Consider the following 17,630-nt stretch of genomic DNA (forward strand, 5'->3'; position numbering starts at 1 on the left):
GTGCCGTCTTCTTGAGTTACTCCTCTCATAGCCCTAGAGGAGGTCGCCGCTGCCAGCTGCTACCCCCACGTAAGGTGGATCTCTGCAGCAGCCACTACTGGCCTGCGACAACCCAGCTCCATCTTCACTTTTCCACACACACATTGATGCATGGCCGCAGCAGTGGGACAATGCAAGGGCTATGACTGCACGGCAGGGAGTGAGCACGCCAATGCAGAGTGCACATTGTGCAATGAGTTATGTCTTATGTATAGGTCTTGAGAGGACCGATGGATATACAATGGGTATGGATATCCATCGGATTTGGACATGGTCACAATTTTTCGCCCATGGATTTTTTTCATGGATGGGCTGAGACTGCCTTCATGGATATGGATATGGATTTGGTATTGTTCAACCCGATCCAAACCCGACCCATTGCCATCCTTAGGTGTAAACTATGGAGGGGGGGCGCCGTACATGGCTAAACAGTTGTCTGGGGTGTGCTAGGGGCGCCCCCCACATATATATAGGAGAGAGGGATAGGGGAGAGGCCAGGAGGCTCCCCATGTAGGACCGAATCCTACTTGGGTTACGCCTAGGCCGGCCGCCCCCTTCCTTATTTACCGGAGGGGGGAGGAAAGAGGAGGGGGAGAAAGGGAAGGGGGAGGCCAAATCCCCCCTTTCCTTCTCCCTTTGGTTCAGCCCATGTTGGGGGCGCACCAGCCCCTGGTGGCTGGTGCATTTCCCCTCTTAGCCCATAGTCCCATATCTTTTGCCGGGGGTGCCCGGAACCCCTTTCGGTGACCCGATATGTACCCGGTACCCTCCGAAACAATTTCAGTGTCCAAATACTATCGTCCTATATATCAATCTTTATCTCTCTACCATTTTGAGACTCCTCGTCATGTCCGTGATCTCATCCGGGACTCCGAACAACATTCTGTCACCAAATAACATAACTCATATAATACTATATCGTCAACGAACGTTAAGCGTGCAGACCCTACGGGTTCGAGAACTATGTAGACATGACCGAGACACCTCCCCAGTCAATAACCATTAGCTGAACCTAGATACCCATATTGGCTCCTACATATTCTATGAAGATCTTTATCAATCGGACCGTTACGACAACATACGTTCTTCCCTTTGTCCGTCGGTATGTTACTTGCCCCATATGGCACATTCCGTTGCCTATCGATGAACATGACGCAGTTTCTCCATTCCGACCCAGTTGGTTGCCTGTTGATGAACAGGATGCCATTGTTTCCGCCCGCTGCCTCTCCATGTACACGAGCCCTGGTCGTACTTATGCACGAGTAGCTAGGCATCCGAGACCCCGCCCGTATGTACATACGTGGCCGTATTTTTTGGCATCTGGTTGTACGTACATGTACACGGTTTAGACTGGACTTCGTGAACTGCTACATCAGGGGCTCTACTACTACACGTGCCGCTACTTGCTCGGCCACGGTTCATCGTTGCAGAGAGGCCGATCAACCAATATGTGTGTACACGTTCGCGACCAGACAGATAACCCTACGTACGGTTCGACCGGGTGGGTCCTAGATGTCAGGGAGGATAAGGAGGAACTTCCTTGCATGCGAAGATATAACTGGTGGGTCCCAGCTGTCAGGGGAGAGAATCATTTTTTGCCCTAATATGGACACACTTCCTTGCGTGCGAAGATGTAGCTGGTGGGTCCCACCTGTCAGGGGGGAAACGTTTTTTTTCTTCACAAAATACAGGGGCCCTTCTGGCGGATCCCCGCTGTCAGGTGGAGGAATCATTATTTTGCACGTAATAAGGAGGCACTTCCTTGCTACGGCCGTGGACCCAGTTATCAGCCTCTCCATGTACAGTCCTTTTCCGACGAAAGTTGTTCCTTGACCATGTTGACCACGCCGTGCTAAGAGCACCAAGGCGGTGGACGACGGCGAGGCCTAGTAAGGGGACAATGTGGATCCCGGGAAGACACAGTAATGGATGCCCAGGCAGAGGGGAGTATGAGAGTTGACTGGTCGGCAGCAGTGTGAGGCTGCCGTCGCCGCATAATAATAGGGGTTGTGGGTGACTAGAGGGATGACCTGGCCAGCGATTGGAGTAGGAGTAGGCGGCATGGCCGACTGCTTTTGGCGCCTGGAGCAAGAAGACCAAAGTTTGAATAAGAACGACGGTCGTTGGATGGACATCATACGGTCACCGCAGCTCCGTATGGACAGCCGTCCTGTGGTTCCACAGACGAATTTCCTGCAAATCGGATGGCTTTCAGTGAAACAGGACTAAATTCATTGCATTTTACATATTTCTTTTTATTAAGGAATATTTTACATATTTCAACTAATAATAACCGACTAGGCCTTTTTTAGTCCATGGGAGGCGCTTCACGCGATCGAGGTCACGACACTTAACTATTCTGGCAGGCTGAAATCCATTGCTCCTCTCGCTTTTACAATTTGCAGCTGTGCTTGGCATGCCACAACCCGGTTCTCACATGCTGCGTCCAACTATCATCCTGTGAAACCGGATGGACCCCACGCGTACTTCGAAGATGTAAAATAAATTGGAGAACTAGGAATTTGAATGACAAGTGATTGTGCTACCCATCAAATAAAAATCAGGTGCCTGAAAAGTCGTTTCGAAACAAATGATTCAAGTTTATATGCACGTCGACCCTTGACATGATGGTTGGAAGCAAATGCCAAGTTCATACATAAAGATCCTTAACAACAATACCAACTTGCAGACGACCAGGTAGTACAAGTATACCCATACCAAACTAACATATAATCTTTTTAGTCCTGGCCCTAGTGTTCATCTGGTAGAAAATCTTGTAGACGACCAGCTCCCGCTCCTTCTCTTGCTCCAAGTCCCCGAGGTGGTACTGGTGCATCACCCAGTTGGTCCTCTGCTAGTCGAAGTTCTTGTTGGTGTGCAACACCAGAACCTTTTTGCTGCTCGTCTGTCAGCCGTTGACCATCACCGGAATGGTATTGTCGGTCTTGTGCCACATTGCGTGCATGCCGCACTTCGATTGTATCTTGTGAGGCGTCCACATGCCCCTTTTAAATGCCCTAGAGTTGTGCTGGAAGTAATGCTTGCTTAGGCCACTCAGTGTGATACCTACAGTATTGGCGAATACAAGTTTTAGGGTACGTAGTTGGTATTTCCATAGCATCTTTCGCATGTTGCAGTCACTTGCTTCACTTTTTATTAACTGTCAAATTGTAATTACTTCACTAGGTCTTCATCTAAAAAGAAAAAATAGAGGTATAAACAAAGAAATATGTTTGTGCAAATAGACGGCATATTGGTATCTCACCTGGAAGTTCCCCAAGATGGGTGTGGCATATGCCGCGCTCGTCGTCGATGGTTGGTCTGACAAAATTGATGAGAGGGTGAGATCTTGCGCTGTCAGCACTCACTTTGGCCTCAAGGTGCTTGATCAGTATAACACCCTCGATGCGACTATATCTCCCACGTGTCGAGGCACGACTTAGAGATATAATCGCATTGAAGGCATATGTCGCAAGTTAGGCAATCTTCACAACATCCCATGTAATATAGATAATAAAAGGGAAGATAACATAGTTGGCTTACACTCGCCACGTCAATAAAGTACATAAATAACATTACATCATCCAAACACTCATGGCCCGACTACGACGCCAAAATAAAAGAGAACCCAACATGCGACACGGTCCCGATCACCCCCAACTGGGCACCACTACTGATCATCAGGGAAGGAAACATAGTAACGTTGAGAGTCCTCGTCGAACTCCCACTTGAGCTCGAGCGCGTCACCTGGAGCGAAATCATCAGGCCCTGCATCTGGTGTAATAGTAATCTGTGAGCCACAGGGACTCAGCAATCTCGCACCCACATGATCAAGACTATTTAAGCTTATAGGTAAGGCAAGGTAAAATATGTGGAGCTGCAGCAAGCGACTAGCATATATGGTGGCTATCCTGTTCGCAAAAGAGAGCGAGAAGAGGAGGCAAAGTGCGAGCGAGAAACTAGAGAGCAACCTACGCAAACATTACTCCAACACCGTGTCCGCTTCCCGGACTCCGCTGAGAAGAGGCCATCACGGTAACACACTCAGTTGATTCATTTTAATTAGGTTATGTTCAAGTTATCTACAACCGGACATTAACAAATTCCCATCTGCCCATAACCGCGGGCACAGCTTTCGAAAGTTCAAATCCCTGCAGGGGAGTCCCAACTTAGCCCATGACAAGCTCTCACGGTCAACGAAGGAATAGACCTCCTCCCAAGACATTCCGATCAGACTCGGTATCTCGGTTCTTCAAGACACTTCGACAGGTTAAAACAAGACCAGCAACACCACCCAGATGTGCCGACAAATCCTGATAGGAGCTGCACATATCTCGTTCTCAGGGCACACCGGATGAGCAAGACGTCGGGTAGGCCAGCCCAGAGTTGCCCCTGGTAGCCCCAGACATCGCTCGGTTGGACCAACACTCAGAGGAGCATTGGCCCGGGGGGCTAAAATAAGATGACCCTCGGGCTCCGGAAACCCAAGGGAAAAGAGGCTAGGTGGCAAATGGTAAAACCAAGGTTGGGCATTGCTGGAAAAGCTTTACTCAAGGCGAACTATCAAGGGGTTCCCATTATAACCCAACCGCGTAAGGAACGCAAAATCCGGGAACATAACACCGATATGACGGAAACTAGGGCGGCAAGAGTGGAACAAAACACTAGGCGAGAGGCCGAGCCTTCCACCCTTTACCAAGTATATAGATGCATTAAGATAACAAGATAATATAATGATATCCCAACAAGTAAATAAATGTTCCGACAAGGAACGGCCTCCAATCTTCACCTGCGACTAGCAACGCTATAAGACGGGCTGAGCAAAGCGGTAACATAGCCAATCAACGGTTTGCTAGGACATGGTGGGTTAGAGGTTTGACATGGCAATTTGGGAGGCTTGAAAGCAAGTGGTAGGCATCGTAGCATTGGCATAGCAAAAGAGCGAGCATCTAGCAAAGCAAAGATAGTAGTGATTTCGAGGGTATGATCATCTTGCCTGCACAGTTGTCAGAGTCGACTGGATCCACAAAAGCAAACTCAACGGGCTCCTCGTTAGCGAACTCGTCTCCCGGCTCTACCCAAACAAGCAACAAGGACACAATCAACCACGTGCAAAGCTCAAACAATAGGATGCAAGGATGGTATGCTATGCGGGATGCGATGTGGGATGCATATGCAAGATTTGACAAGGGATGCATGAACCTGGCCTCAACTTGGGAATCCAAGTGTGCCACTGGAAAGATGAGATGAAATCTCTTGAAAATGATATAAAGAACGCTGGAATCAGAGTTACGGTTTGGAAATGGCAAGCAAAACAAATATGACACCGGTCTGCGATTTACAGCAAGTAGCCATCTAAAAGCAATGAGATGAACAAGCTACATCACTCAAACATGGCATAAAAATACATGGCAGGGATGCATTCATGATGCTTAACAAAAGTCTAGCACTGAGCTACGGCCAAATCATCCATTAACAGGTTCAAACAAGCATGGCAAAAATGCATATGGCAAACAGATTTCAGACTTAGTGAAATTAACACTTGTCTGGAATTTCAGATCAGGTAGCACACTTCGGAGCAACACAACTACATGCTACAGGACCTGAACATGGCAAAGTAAAGAATGGCATGGAGCTACTCAAAGAGCTTAACAAAAGTCCCTTAGTGACCTTGAGCCAAAAGGGATCAGAAAATACAATTGCAAGCATGTGAACATGGCAAAAAACATAATCAGTTCTCAGACTATAGTGAAAACTGGAGCATGCTGAAAACAGATATCAAGTAGGCATGTTTACGAGCTCGATGCACTCACTACGGAGCAAGTCATGATAATCTAAGCATACACCCATCAAGAATACACAAAATGCAAGCTAGACATGGCAAGAACAATAGCATAGCATGCACGGATCAACTACAACATCCTTGGCAAAATCGCTAACTTGTAGACAATCTGCCCAGATTCACAAAGTAGCAAAAGTAGAGCTCGATTGACTCAAGCTAGGGCACTCCATAATTGCAAACAAAGATAAGAATGGATAGAGCACTACAAGATTAACAAAACAACCTTACTGATTATCCTCAAAAGAGGCACGGATCACTAGGAAACAACATGAACATATGGCCATATGAGATAAACAGCTCAAGGACTTTGTGGAAATGCTAAGTCCCTGAAATCAGCACTAACAAGTGCACCACTTTGCAAGCTTGTACTAGTCACCACACACATCACAAAAATACATGGATTGCACCTATGGAAAGATGGCAAACCCTTAACAAAACATCTGTCAAACTCATGGGCATATCGTGCACACAATAATTATGGCAAAAATGACAAATATCTAAATGGAGTAGCAGATCTGACAATTATCTCAAGTAGCCCTCTTCTAACAGCATGTCGGGCATCAAGATGAACTCAAATGAAAATGATGCAACGGAATGAAATGATGTACTCTCTGAGATGAACATTTTGATATGCTATATGCCAAAAACGGAGTTACGGATGCGGAGTTACAGCACGATGAACAGGAGCAAAGAACTAGGGTTTCGGGCAAAAAGTCAACCCGAGACAAATCCGGATCTGGGATCTGCACGCTTTACGAGGATGGCCGGCGCCGGAGTTCGCGCTCGCCGGAGCTGCGAGGCGTCATCGGAGTCGAGGGAGAGACAGAGAGGGGCCAGATCCGGCATGGGGGAGGTGGCGAGGCGGCACGGACGCCGAGGCGGCCGCGGGCGGCGCGGGCGGCGGGCGGCGGCGCGCGCGCCGGCGTGGAGGCGGCGTGGAGGCGGTGGCGAGCTCCGGTCGGGCGGGGTCGGGCGGCGCCTCGGGCGCGAGGAGGCGGGGCGAGGGAGCGGGCCGCGGGGGCCGGCCTTGGGCTTCCCGGGCCCGGGCGGCGCGGCGATCTGGGGACCGGGCGCGGGCAAATGGCATGATGCCACGTGGCGGCGGTGGCGGGATTTTTCGTCCGGTGGCAGGCGGACAGGTCCGGCCGCGCGGAGGGGAGAGGGATCTAGGGTTTCGTCCGGATTTGGACGGGGAGGCACTAATTTATAGGTAGAGGGAGCTAGGAGACTCAGAATGAGGTGCGGTTTTCGGCCACGCGATCATGATCGAACGCTCTAGAAGATGGAGAGGGTTTTGGGCCAAAATGGAGGGGTGTTGGGCTGCAACACACACGAGGCCTTTTCGGTCCCTCGGTTAACCGTTGGAGCATCAAACGAAGTCCAAATGGTACGAAACTTGACAGGCGGTCTACCGGTAGTAAACCAAGGCCGCTTGGCAAGTCTCGGTCCAATCCGGAAAGGTTTAATCCCCACACATGAAAGAAAGGTAGAAATAACCACCGAAGGAGAACGGAGCGCCGGAATGCAAAACGGACAACGGGGAAAATGCTCGAATGCATGAGATGAACACGTATGCAAATGCAATGCACATGATGACATGATATGAGATGCATGAAAAAGATAGAAACACACGGAGACAAAAACCCGAACCCGAGAAAATAAAATAACTTAACGCCGGAAACGGCAAGAGTTGGAGTAAAAATTGGGAAAGTTACATCTGGGGTGTTACAACACTCCACCACTACGAAAGAATCTCGTCCCGAGATCTAGGACTGAAAGAACGCCGGGTACTCAGAACGGAGGTGATCCTCACGTTCCCAGGTAGCTTCATGGTCGGAATGGTGTGACCACTTGACTTTGAGGAATTTGATTGACTTGTTGCGAGTCTTGCGTTCAGTCTCTTCAAGAATAGCAACTGGGTGCTCATGATAAGAAAGATCTTCTTGGAGCTCAATGTCCTCGAAGTTGACAGTGCGGTCAGGAGTCTGGAAGCACTTCCGATGCTGAGAGGCATGGAACACGTCATGAACATTTGCAAAGTTTGAAGGAAGCTCGAGTTGATAGGCGAGGTCGCCTCTCTTGCTGACAATCTTGAAAGGTCCCACATATCTAGGGCAAGCTTCCCTTTGATACCGAAGCGACGAGTACCTTTCATTGGAGAGACGCGGAGGTAAACATGATCTCCGATCTCGAAAGCCAAATCACGGTGCTTACTATCATAGTAGCTCTTCTGACGGGATTGGGCTGCTTTGAGGTTATCTCGAATGACTTTGCACATTTCCTCTGCCTCTGTGATTAAGTCATTACCCAAAAGCTGACGTTCACCGGTTTCGGACTAGTTAAGAGGGGTGCGGCACTTCCTGCCATACAGAATTTCAAATGGGGCCTTGCCCGAACTTGCTTGAAAACAGTTGTTGTAGGAGAATTCAGCATAAGGAAGACAATCCTCCCACTTCATGCTGAAGGAGATCACACAAGCCCTGAGCATATCTTCAAGAATCTGGTTGACACGCTCGACTTGACCGCTAGTTTGAGGATGGAAAGCTGTGCTGAAGCGGATGTTAGTGCCCATGGCCTTCTGAAAAGAATCCCAAAACTTGGAGGTAATGATGCTGCCACGGTCTGAAGAGATCACTTGAGGAATACCGTGTAGAGAGACAATACGAGAGGTATAGAGTTCTGCCAATTGAGCTGCAGTGATTGACTCTTTGATAGGCAGAAAGTGAGCCACTTTGGTGAGTTTGTCGATGACAACGAATATAGCATCATTGCCACGCTTGGACTTTGGAAACCCAGTCACGAAGTCCATCTCAATGTGGTCAAACTTCCATTCCGGAATGGCAAGAGGTTGGAGGAGACCCGCTGGCCTTTGATGTTCTGCCTTCACTCTTCTGCAGACATCACATTCATTCACGAATTGAGCAATCTCGCGCTTCATTCGAGTCCACCAATAAGCCTGCTTGAGGTCCTGATACATCTTCGTGCTCCCAGGGTGGATGGAGAGGAGAGAGTTGTGAGCCTCGTTCATGATCACTTTACGGAGGTCACCTTTGGGCACAACAATACGATCCTCAAAGAAGAGAGTATCTTTGTCATCAAGGCGGTAGCACTTGTACTTGGGTTGACTCTTGGCAATCCCAATCTTCACCTTTTTCACCATAGCATCAAGAAGCTGGGCTTGGCGAATCTGATCTTCCAAGGTAGGAGAGACTTGAAGGTTGGCGAGGAAACCTTGAGGAACAACTTGCAGATTAAGTTTGCGGAAAGCTTCACAAAGCTCGGGTTGATAAGGCTTGAGAATCAGACTGTTGCAGTAAGCTTTCCTGCTCAATGCGTCAGCAATCACATTGGCCTTGCCTGGAGTATACTCGATACTCGGATTATACTCTTGAATCATTTCGACCCATTGAGTTTGCCTGAGGTTGAGATTAGGCTGAGTGAAAATGTACTTGAGACTCTTGTGATCAGTGAAAATGTCCACTTTTCTTCCCAATAGAAGATGTCTCCAGGTCAAAAGAACATGCACAACTGCTGCCAACTCGAGATCATGAGTGGGGTAGTTCTTCTCATTAGGCTTCAACTGGCGAGAGGTATAAGAAACAACTTTCTTCTCTTGCATAAATACTGCGCCAAGACCTTGGAGAGAGGCATCACAAAAGACCTCGTACGGCTTGGATTCATCAGGCGGAGTCAGAACTGGAGCAGTGATCAATTTCTCTTTCAAGGTGTTGAAAGCAATGTCACACTCCGTAGACCAAACGTACTTGACGTGCTTCTGGAGAAGATTAGAGGGAGGCTTCGCGATCTTAGAAAAGTTTTCAACGAATCTTCGGCAATAGCTTGCGAGACCGAGGAAGCTACGGAGTTGCTTCACGTTCTGAGGAGGTTCCCAATTCATAATTGCAGACACCTTCTCAGGATTCACCGCAATGCCCTTAGCAGAGATGATATGACCAAGATAAAGAACCTCATCGAGCCAAAATTCGCACTTGGAGAACTTGGCGTAGAATTGATGTTCCCTGAGCTTATCAAGAACCAAACGCAAGTGCTTGGCATGATCTTCCTTGTTCTACGAGAAAATCAGAATGTCGTCGAGATAGACCAAAATGAAGTCATTGGTGTAGGCGTTGAAGATGAAGTTCATCATGCGAGAGAAAGTCGGAGGAGCGTTGACGAGACCAAAAGACATGACAGTGTATTCATATGAACCAAAACTTGTCCTGAAAGCCGTCTTGGGAATATCTTGCTCACGGATTCGAATGTGATGATAACCCATACGGAGGTCAAGCTTGGAGAATACTTGGGCACCTTTGAGTTATTCGAATAGCTCGTTGATATTGGGAAGTGTATATTTGTTCTTGATGGTCTTCTTGTTCAATGGACGGTAATCAACACAAAGTCGGTCTGTTCCATCCTTATTCTTCACAAAAAGAACACCACAACCCCACGGAGAAGAACTAGGCCGGATGAGACCCATTCTCTCTTGAATATCGAGTTGCTTCTTCAGCTCCTTCAACTCTTCAGGTCCGAGCTTGTAAGGACGTTTGCACACAGGTTCCGTACCGGGCTCAAGATCAATAACGAATTCAACTGGTCGGTGCGGAGGCATTCCTGGGAGCTCTTCTGGAAAGACGTCTTGATATTCGCAAACGACTAGAATTTGCGAGATAGCATCGAGTTCACCCTTCTCATTGAGAGAAACAGACGGATTGTATCATCACGAGCGGCAAAGACAATTACATCTTCAGACGAATGAGTCAATTGAATCTGCCTGGCTGCACAATCAAGATGCGCCTTGTGCTTAGAAAGCCAATCCATTCCGAGAATAAGATCAATATCCGAGTTACCAAGAACCATAGGAGAAGAAAGAAACTTGTAGTCACCCAACGTGATAGTAACATCCGGAGCCATCATTTTGGTGTTCATGAACAAACCCGGAGAAGAAACTGCTATCGGCTTAGGCAAATCAATAGTATGCACATCATGCATGGATGCAAAAGGCTTCGATAAAAACGATAAAGATGCACCAGTGTCAAAAAGAACTCTTGCGGGAATGTCATTAACAGGAAGGTTACCCATGATCACATCTGGTGAGTCCTCTGCCTGAGCTGCATTCAGCAAGTTGACCTTGGCGGACTTCGTGTTATGCTTGACCATAGCTGTACTTGCCAATCTGACAGGAGGAGGAGGAAGACGCCTCTGGTTGAAACACTTGTTGGCATAGTGACCCTTCTGTTGGCAGTTGTTGCACGTGACCTCTGAAAGCGGACGGTGGTACGGAGCACTCGATCTTGGAGCTTGAGACAAAGTCTTGTTCTGAAAGCCAGGGTTGGGTGGGTGGGAAGATCCACTGCCACCTTTGCTCTTTTGCTGATACGGCTGACGGAACAGACGAGGAGGAAGCCAATACTTCTGCTACTTGGCCACTTGAGTAGAGGAAGAAGGAGTAACATCTCTGACTCGCTTCTTGGAAGCATCACACCTCAATTGAGCGGCCTCTTGCTTCAATGCCATGTTGTAGAACTCATCTGTGACGCCCCCGTTTTAAAATCGTACACTAATCACACACGCAAACGTGCACGATCAAGATCAGGGACTCACGGGAAGATATCACAACACAACTCTACAAATAAAATAAGTCATACAAGCATCATATTACAAGCCAGGGGCCTCGAGGGCTCGAATACAAGAGCTCGATCATAGACGAGTCAGCGGAAGCAACAATATCTGAGTACAGACATAAGTTAAACAAGTCTGCCTTAAGAAGCTAGCACAAACTGGATACAGATTGAAAGAGACGCAGGCCTCCCGCCTGGGATCCTCCTAACTACTCCTGGTCGTCGTCAGCGGGCATCACTAGTAGTAGGCACCTCCGGTGTAGTAGGAGTCGTCGTCGAAGGTGGCGTCTGGCTCCTGGGCTCCAACATCTGGTTGCGACAACCAGGTAGAAGGGATAGGGGGAAAAGAGGGAGAAAGCAACCGTGAGTACTCATCCAAAGTACTCCTCGCAAGCAAGGAGCTATACTACATATGTATGCATTGGTATCAAATGGAATAAGGGTATCATATGTGGACTGAACTGCAGAAAGCCGGAATAAGGGGGGATAGCTAGTCCTTTCGAAGACTACGCTTCTGGCAGCCTCCGTCTTGCAGCATGTAGAAGAGAGTAGACTGAAGTCCTCCAAGTAGCATCGCATAGCATAATCCTAACTGATGATCCTCCCCTCGTCGCCCTGTGAGAGAGCGATCACCGGTTGTATCTGGCACTTGAAAGGGTGTGTTTTATTAAGTATCCGGTTCTAGTTGTCATAAGGTCAAGGTACAACTCCAAGTCGTCTGTTACCAAAGATCACGGCTATTCGAATAGATTAACTTCCCTGCAGGGGTGCACCACATACCCCAACACGCTCGATCCCATTTGGCCGGACACACTTTTCGGGGTCATGCCCGGCCTCGGAAGATCAACACGTCGCAGCCCTACCTAGGCACAACAGAGAGGTGAGCACGCCGGTCTAAATCCTATGGCGCAGGGGTCTGGGCCCATCGCCCTTTGCACACCTGCACGTTGTGTACGCGGCCGGAAGCAGACCTAGCCTAATGGCGTTCCAGTCCAATCCGGCGCGCGCCACTCAGTCGCTGACGTCACGAAGGCTTCGGCTGATACCACGACGCCGGGATACCCATAACTACTCCCGCGTAGATGGTTAGTGCGTATAGACCAAATGGCCAGACTCAGATTAAATATCCAGATCTCGTTAAGCGTGTTAAGTATCCACGAACGTCGACCAGGGCCAGGCCCACCTCTCTCCTAGGTTGTCGGAACCTGCCCTGTCGCTCCGCCTCAAAGATCCACTCGCGGGTGCTCCTCAAGCCGACCTCCGGTCCTTACCACCACCACACATGTACAAGCTATATAGTATATTAGTATGAACAGAACCATAATAAATCAGATAACCCTTCTCCAGCAAGTGACAGATTATTGAGAGAGAAGGGGTTCTCTAATTTATTTTACTCATTCTGTATGCAGAAAACCTGATCACTAGGACAAGAAAAACGGAGCTTAGAGCGCCGGGTGTCTAAGAGAGGTGAAATAGTGCATGAGCCACAATACCGGGAAGCATAGGATTGGCAGTAAGCACTAAAGGGGAGGTAACAACGGAGTGCACTAAGCAGCCCCCACTATTTTGAGTACCGACAGGACGAATCGTGGCATCGCAGTATAACGCGGCCCGATAAAGGCCATCCAACACGGGAAGACGCCAGTACACATGGTGACCTCACTACGCCCCTATAATGGGCACCTATATATGAGTAACTAGGAGATATAGTTGAGTAGCGAATCTTTTTTTGTGAGATCTCTATTGAAGGGGGCTTTTAGCGATAAGAATATGCTTTTGCAGAGTGTATGATATGTAATGAGAGTGAAAGTCTCTAAACCACTCTCTCACATATTATGTCGTACTCAAGTGTGGATCCCTTAAGTTCAAAGTCAGCTAAGCCGAGCCGGCTCAGCGCAGTTGTCCCCTCTACGATCTCTATGTATGTAAGAGGGGTGAGAACACAAGGCCACAGAGTACAACCTATCGTAGATAAATCTTCGGGGAACGTAATGCCACACTGCGGAAACCAGTCATCACTGGCAAATGTGTCCTGACAAGTAAGATGTCACTACCAAAAAGCCCAGTATGGCTGAGTGGGCTGGAGGGGAGCAGAAGCCACGATATCTGCACCAGTGTGAATGGGAGAAACGAGTATAACTCAAAGAGAAGCAGTGTAATTAGATAAAAAGAACGAAATATCGGGAAGAGGGGTTGGGGGACCGAGGACAAGAAAAAAAGAACACCACAATAAGGGTTTGATCCTCCGGGGCAAAACAAAGTATCCCCGGTGTCTCGCATTTTCGGGCAGAGGAGCCGGAGGGGGAAAGTTGCGAGTTTGCTATGCTAGGGATGCGTGGCGGACGAACGGGCTGCGTATCCGGGTTCGTCTCGTCGTTCTAAGCAACTTTCATGTAGAAAGTATTTTCATCTGAGTTACGGTTTATTTTATATGATTTTTAAAAGGTTTAAATCAATTTTAGAATCTATTTAATTAATTTAGTTCAACATTATCCAAAACAGTGTTTGGTGATGTCAGCATGACGTAAGGGTGACGTCAGCGGTCAACGGTCCGCTGACCAGAGTCAAACCTAACCGGTGGGTCCAGTGGGACCCACTTGTCATAGTCTGAGACTAACTAATCAGGTTTTAATTAGTTTATTTAATTTATTAGGTTAATTACTGATTAGATTAATCTAAATATGATTAATTAACATAATTAAATCCTTAATTAATTAATTAATTAAATTATTATTATCTATTTATTTATTTTACATATTATTTTTAATTCCTATTTTTTTCTTTAAACATTCTGGGGCCGGGCCCACTGGTCATAGGCACAGGGGCCTTAACGGGCAGGCGGGTGCGGGCGAAGCCGCAGCCCTGCCCGGTAATGAGGCAAGGCCGGAATGGGGCCGGAGCGGGCGCGTGGGCTCCGGCGCCCGACGCGGCCAGTGGGAGAGGAAGGGGGCCGGTGCGACTGGTGGTCAGAGGGTGCGGGCCGGCGAGGCTGCATTGCCGGTGAGGGGAGGTCGTGCACGCGCGGGCGAGCGGCGTGCAGAGCAGAGGCATGGGATGCGGAGAGCTGCAGTAGGGGCCGTCGGGGCCGCAGGCGAGCGCGGGGTCCCGTAGGTGCGGGACAGTGGGCACGGCGACGATATTCTTGGGCGCGGGCGAAGTGGTAGCCGGGCGCGTGCAAAGGGGGCGGAGGCCGAGCGGGACGGACCCGAGCCATGACCAGCGAGGGGGGGCGCGGCCGCGGCGAGGCTGGCCGCGAGGTGCGGTGACCAGGGGGTCGGGCGTGGCGGACACGGGACAGAGGGATGGTGCGCTCGGCACAGGAGCTCACCGCGGGATGGTGGGGTCTAGGCAACGGGGCTTGGGGAGGAGGACGGAGACGACGGTTCGACGGGGAGGCAGGCTGGCGAAGGAGTCCGAGCGGCGATGGACGAGGGCGAGGCGATGCGGCGTCACGGTGATGGGGTCGAGAGCGGCTGTTGCCCCCCGATCCAGATCCGTTTGTGGGGGGTGGAGGAGCGATGAGCGAGAGGGGTTGCGGGGAGGGGCTCGTCGGGGACGAGGACGGCGGCCGGCGAGGCGGCTCCAGGCGAGGGCCACGAGGCCATCCCCGATCCGATCTGGATCGGGGGAAGAGGGAGACGTGGGGAGTGGGGGAGTGGGGAGTGGGCTAGGTCACGGGGGGGAGAGGGGGGTTAGGTAGTGGGGTGGCTCGGTCCGAGTGGGCCGGCCAGTTGGGCCGAGGCCCAGGTGGGCCAAGGGGGACTTGTATTCTTTTTTATTGTTTTGTTTTCTCTTTTGTATTTTCTTTTTCTTTTATTTCTTTTCCTTTCTGTTTTAATTCAATTTAAAATATTTATGCATTTTATAAAACTGTATCTTCTACACCATAATTATCTATGTAATATTTAGTACAAACCGAACATTTTTATTTTAATGTTTGAAAACTTTTATTGTTTTCTTGTAATTAAATTTTGAACTTGTTTCGGTTTTGAATTATCTAGGGTTTATCAACAGTAACCGAGGTGTCGTGGCATCATTAGCGGGGGATCACTGTAGCTTAATTATCCGGGCGTCACAATTCTCCTCCACTACAAGAAATCTTGTCCCGAGATTTAGGAGGGGAGTAAGGGGCAGAGATTGATTACGAAATTCTAACGGATCTTCTCGGTGTTGGTTGCTCTTCTCGAAGAGGTCAATCCAATATATTGATGCCTTCATACTTCTGCTTTAGGTCAAAATGATGAAGTCGTCATCCTGTCTTCGGGATCTTCATCGTACTTACGAAAAGGTAAGGGGTAGCTCGGCTACGACAGAATGCTTAAGGGGTAATCGTCTGGGGTTTTCCCGTGAATGAACAGATGAGTATCTCTCGAGTTTAACAAATCGAGAGTAAGGTAAGAAGGTACAATAAGGAGTTTGAAGCGGATAGTCAATCGTCGTTCCCTGAAACAGAGTGTGAAAGGGGTTCAAAGCAACGGAAACAAGTATTGTGTTTAATACCAGGATTGAGGATCACACGGAAGGTGGCTCGTGAATTACATATGAGGCTAGGTGCGAGGAACAACCTTAAAAAAACAGGGGGTGTATAGGAGAGTCAGGTTTCGATCCTGGGAACTGTGGGTTATGGGCCCACCATGTGGGTTAAAACTAGGAAGGGCGTTGACATCTTGCACGATCATGAAAGCAAGGCATGTCAGAGGATAGTCTGTCGGTTATGTCGGCAACAACATCGGTACCAAGGGCGAGGGACGAAGAGAACCATTTTCCTGCTCGTTGAACGAGGCGAGCCAATAGGCAAGGTTCTCGTCCATCGGTAGCTACCGAAATGTCAACAATAGTAACAGGGTCTTGCTGACAGAATTGTACACCGAGGTGTTTACATAAGTAGGAGAATATTACCGCTTAGATCATATAGATCACAAGACGTGTTAAACCAACCAATGGAAAGGCAAATATGATTATCAGATTAAACAGAACAATGGAAAGGAAAATGGGTTTAAACACATATTTCAAGGGTATATTCTTCCCAAGGACAAGCAGAACATATTATCCATGACAGGATATAATGTAGAAAACTCCTTAGGTAGGGGAGAGAAATTTCATGACATTACCCGTACATCGGTGTTTGGATAATTGAGCAGGAAACATTTAGCATTGGTCTTCAAATGGTCTTGTTGAAAATTGAAGTACCATAGGCATGCTCCGAGAAAGCATTGACATGGTCATCAGTTGAAGATCAGACTTTGGAAACACAAAGGATCCATCAGGAATAACTTGTAGAATAAGTCTTACAATTTCCTCATGGAAGAATGGATAACCTTGCTGAAAAGGAATCTATAACAATATGGCCAACCGGCCAGGTGTGCTAGGCACGACACCACCTTACCGGGTCACATAAGACCAATGTTATAACTCTTGGAAATATGTTCCAACCATCATATCTGACCGAGATTCAGATCTGATTGGTGTCAGGATAACTCAGACTCAGGAGGCCCGAGGAGAAAAGGTGCGACACAAATTGTCAAGATGACATTGTAAGATTCTCGGGAATTGAACTGTGGAAGCAAGTTCCGAATCATGAGTTCATTATTAAATCAAGGATAGAATGAGGTGGCTGATGAACTCAGCAACAACTCATCGAGATTTCCAAAGATGGATTTCCACAATTATGTGAACAGGAAATATCATTTGTCGGATCAATGATATAATGATGTATGCTCGAGGGAAACATGCTCAACTGAGCAATGATAGAAGGGTGCACCCAGGAATCTGGACTAGGTAGCACGATCAATGTTTGAATGATGATTCAATCAGCAATAGAATTCTAATGAAACTGTAGACCAATAACTTCAAAGCAATAGGGTTGCTAGAAGTTTAGAATTTACACACCACAGACCATTTGTCGGTATTCCGGTTAGAAACAACACGGAGACCAAGAAATGAACGCAAATGGCTAGAGATATTACTATACCAAGAATTCTCAAGAGGTAGTAAAATTACCATGACATTCTTGACACAAAAGGTGGTAATATTCCAAGGTAAAGAAGGACAAATGCTGGATAGCAAGGAACTCAAGGTATAACACAAAACATAAACAAGTTTGTGTTGGAGGGAAGGCAATAAAGTGGCCG

The sequence above is a fragment of the Triticum urartu genome, chromosome 5 (genome assembly GCF_003073215.2).
Source record: "Triticum urartu cultivar G1812 chromosome 5, Tu2.1, whole genome shotgun sequence".
Lineage (NCBI taxonomy): Eukaryota > Viridiplantae > Streptophyta > Magnoliopsida > Poales > Poaceae > Triticum > Triticum urartu.